The sequence below is a fragment of the Lasioglossum baleicum genome, unplaced genomic scaffold (genome assembly GCF_051020765.1).
Source record: "Lasioglossum baleicum unplaced genomic scaffold, iyLasBale1 scaffold0077, whole genome shotgun sequence".
Lineage (NCBI taxonomy): Eukaryota > Metazoa > Arthropoda > Insecta > Hymenoptera > Halictidae > Lasioglossum > Lasioglossum baleicum.
In genome coordinates this window covers 240,981-245,532 of record NW_027469137.1, presented here as the reverse complement: position 1 = coordinate 245,532, position 4,552 = coordinate 240,981, and positions in this window count along the sequence as shown.

Genomic DNA, 4,552 nt, shown 5'->3' with positions numbered 1-4,552 from the left:
TAGGGAGTTTTCATCGAGCAGATTGAACATATTAATGTTTCCTGCTGCAAACTGTCTTCCCGTCGCACCCTGTGCGATTGAATTTATGACTGCTACCTTCTCTACAGGAAACATTATATGATCCTGTAGTTTGTCCAGGTCGTCTTGTGAATAAATGCCTCCCGTTGCCAAGTTCTTCGGATCTATGTATTTCCAGGTTGACTTGGCGAGGGGGTGAAGCTCCGAAGGAGTGATGGCCTCCATCAATGACGGTGTTAGGCGATACCATGTTCCGTGCAGTCTATAATATGGGGGAAGTAGCTCATTGCATGGCTTTTCTGTCCCCGTGTTTGAAATGATGTGGTCCCTTGGCTTCAGGAATTTTGATGTGTTCCGATACGTGATGGGTAGCTCATCATAACACCGTTCGGTTTTCCTCACTTGGACCGTGACTGGTATGCACTTTATTATGTGCACTACCTCTCCTGCTGGAACTGCGATAAATCCGACATCCTTCATGATGGCAGTGGCAACTTCTTCGGGTGCTGAATGTAATAATGTGAGGGCGTTCTGGAGAATCTGACGCTCTAGCTCACACTTCTGACGGATTACATCTTTGTAGAGTTGAGAAAATTGTTTCCGGAGGTGCTTCTCCACGTAAACAAATTTGCTGTTGACATACGTGAAGATGTCCAGATTGTTGACTAAGGTGTGTGTTTTCTCCTTGAATTTTCCTGAACTTCCAACTTCCAGAATGAACAGCTTGGGGTGTTCCGTACGGATTATGACATATCCGCAAACTGACGATCTGCCTGTCTCCGTGAGTGCAAAAGTCGTATCCTGCGATGCTACGGTATACAGGGTTGGAGAAGGATTCACCTTGGAGGATAGTTTAGTGGCTATCCCTTCGTACAAGACATCATAATTATTGAATTTGCACGAGTCCGTCGGCGTGGTTTCCCAGAACGTATGGCCATCTTGTGCGTCTAAGCAGCTTCCTTTTTGAAGGGGGCAGGTTTGCCCAGTTTGTAGATGAATCTGTCCGGTTGACAATCTGATTGGAGCGATGTAGTCGCGGATCGTGATTCGGACTAAAGCTTGTACCACGACATCGGTCCAAGTCCCAAACGGATCACTATACGTGGTTCCAGCGCAGCTACCATCGTTCTGAATAACTCCTGCTAACGTGAGGCCGTGAGAGGAGGTCGAGTTCGGCTGAATACCTGTGATCTGGGCGGCTGGGGTGATGAATATTGTCCCCGTCGTGTGTAGGCTCGAACAGGTTTCGCTGGAGATCGGTAATATATAGTCTTGTCGACCATTGGATACTACCGAATTATGTGAATGCATGCCACAATAGTATATGGTTCTGTCTATTCCGATATGGCATTGCAAAACACGAGCTTGCGAGAATTCAGCTAGCTGCAGGAGCTGAATTCTTTCTAAATTTTCAGCTGGTGCGATGTCTTCTGGCTCGCAGTTAAGAGTGTCAATAGTTGAATACGTGGTAATATTCAAGGTTGAACCTCCACAGTCATATCCAATGAGTGTTGAGGCTTGCGTGGCAATAGAGAGCAAGATAGCTGCTTGTATCGGCTGCATGGTTGCTGTTATAGCGTTGTCGAGAGACTGATGATCTTCAGGGGTGACGGTTTCTCCTTGAAGATCTCGTTGCGTCGCAGGGATATCGTCTTCCTGCTGTGGAGTGGGGTGATGCTGACCAGAGGTTTTAAATTTCGCTCTTGGGTCGCTGCGATAGTTTATCGTTGGCGTAACGATATTGGAGACTCTGTTAACGCTAGGAAGATTGAATTCGTTTCGCAAGATACATAACGAAAGCTTATAATCAGACTTAGTTGTCTCGGGCGAGTATAATGTATCGGCTTTATTTCTTTTTCTTGCTGACGCGAATCTCGCGGAATTGTATTTGCCAGACGCATGGACTTTGTTTTCGGTCGCACGGATACCTGATCGTTGAAGCTGCAAGAGGTCTTGTTCCGGCGAGGATTTGAAGATAGGAGTTTGTGGCAAAACATAAACTCCTTTTGATTTAACTTTAGGAATAGAAATGTTTTCTAAATTGTTCTCATATGAACATTCTAAAAGTTCATCTGAGGCGAAGGCGCTGATGTTTCTTTCCACACAGGACTTTGAATATAAATCGTCGGGATGGTTACCGGAATTCTTTAAAGTATCGGGATGGCTACCGGAATCGTCGGGATGGTTACCGGAATTATTTAAAGTATCGGGATGGCTACCGGAATCGTCGGGATGGTTACCGGAATTATTTAAAGAATCGGGATGGCTACCGGAATCGTCGGGATGGTTACCGGAATTATTTAAAGAATCGGGATGGCTACCGGAATCGTCGGGATGGTTACCGGAATTATTTAAAGAATCGGGATGGCTACCGGAATCGTCGGAATGGTTACCGGAATTATTTAAAGAATCGGGATGGCTACCGGAATCGTCGGGATGGTTACCGGAATTAATAGAAGACGCGAGTTGATCGTTAACGATCGTCTCGTGCGCGCGGCACGCACGAGCATTGAATGAGTCCGAATTGACTTCGGCTTGAATATTTGAAAAGGGAACCTCGATCTCTTCCACCTCCAACGTAGGCAGGGAGAAGGACGCCACTTCGGACGATGCGTTAAAGCATCGCAGGTATGCCTTTCCGTTACGGTTGGTGACTAAACAATCACCTAAGAACACATCGGGTTTTACATCTACTTTTCGCACATACCCTTCGCTTGGGCCCTTTACGTTGACGGCTATGCAGGCGGCGGTACGGCTTTCGACGGAATATTCCCGAGGATTCGAAAAGGGAATACGTAGGTTTTTATACTCTACGCATTCCTTCGCAAATGATATCTCTGCTCCCTCTCTGAAGAAGGGGGAGCCTAAGATACCATCTATATTAATTGGAAAACTGTCAGGCAGAACGTGTAGCGTGACTTTAATGGAATTTGCTAGCTCCGCATTGATATAACCGAGGGTCGCAATTTCTCCTTCTGTCACGCCATGGACGTGTATGACGCTGTCAGTTTTTAGATGAACGTCAGATTTGATACCAGACGCTCGGATTAAGTTGACCTCGGACCCGGTGTCCAAGAGGAACTCACACTCTTTTGAGAAGAGTGACGATTTTGCTTTTATTCGAGGGATAGGGGAGTCCGGCGCGAGATTTATTGCCGAGACTAATTTCGCGGATGGTCGTTCATTCTGCTGACCGTCCGGGTTATCTCTCCTATCTACTCGAATTTCATCTACTGCTGGTCGTCGCTGATGACGGCCAGCTGTGTTGCCTTTTGGCGATTCTCTTGGGATGCCTCCCGTCCTTTGGTCGCGTTTGTCGGGAGGCTTGATTCGTTTCCCGACTCATTTCTACTGTAATATTCGCGGCGGCGACATTCGTGTATGTCATGTCCCGTGCGCTTACAATATTTACAATACTTTTGATTCTCCGTAGGAAAGCGATCGCGACCTGGGGACTGGGAAGCGCGATCTTCGCGTTTATACGTTTCGCGCTGATTTGATTGCGACGGTTCGTGACGTCGCGGAGGAGGAGAGCGATACGCGTCTCTGTTATCGGGTTTCCTGTCTCGCCAGGATTCACGAGGTGAAAAGGAAGGTCGTTGATCTTTCCTTTCCGAAGATCTGTTGCGCTGCTCTGGCGCATTCCTATCATAAGGAGAGTTGCTTGATCGCTCTGGTGTGCGATTACGAGAGTCGGAGAATGCAACGCGGCGTCCGTCGTCGCGATAACGAACACGGTCAAGCTCGTACTGTTTGTACGCGGTTACTGCTTCATCGAATATTTTCTGTAATTCGAGTGACGCGCAGAGCCTGACCTCGGCTCGAAGCGCTGGGATAAGACCACGCATGAAACAATCAATTGTGAATTTGTCAATCTCGTCTAGATTGGGGACCCCGCGGCCTGAATCTATGATCGCCGTTCTAAGGTCCTTTACTCGCGTAATATAATTCAACACGTGCTCGGACTGTCCCTGGTGTATCGAAGCTAATTCTCCGCGATACTGATCGATGAATTTATATGGGCCTAGTACATCTTTCAGGCGGTTGCACAATTCAGAGATTGTGTTAATATTTACGTCTTCAATCGCGGCGTATGCCTGTCCTCTAAGCTTATTGCATACTAATCTAGTGAGGGTACGCTCAGCTGTGGCTGGAACAGCCTCCAAGGCTCGCTTGCACGCGCGAACGAATTGTAGCACGGTTATGGAGGTGCCGTCAAAGGTAGGCACAAGTTCAACCGCTTGTTTAACGGTGAAATTCGAAGAATCGTGCATTATGGGTTCGCGGGGCGCAACGACTGGGCTAGCTGGAATTGATTGAGAATCTCTGGCCGATCGGATTTCTGCTATCTCGCGGCGTATATCCTCGTACGTTTCTCTCTGCTCACGCGTTTCTGTTTCGTATTGCAATTTGAGTTGAGTCAACGCGGCGGTTTGATTAATGAGAGCTGCTTCTCTACGAGCTAAATCTTTCTGGAATTCAATTAATTCCTCTTCCGTAGGAGGAACCTTCTTTCTAGCCTCGCTACGCGTTT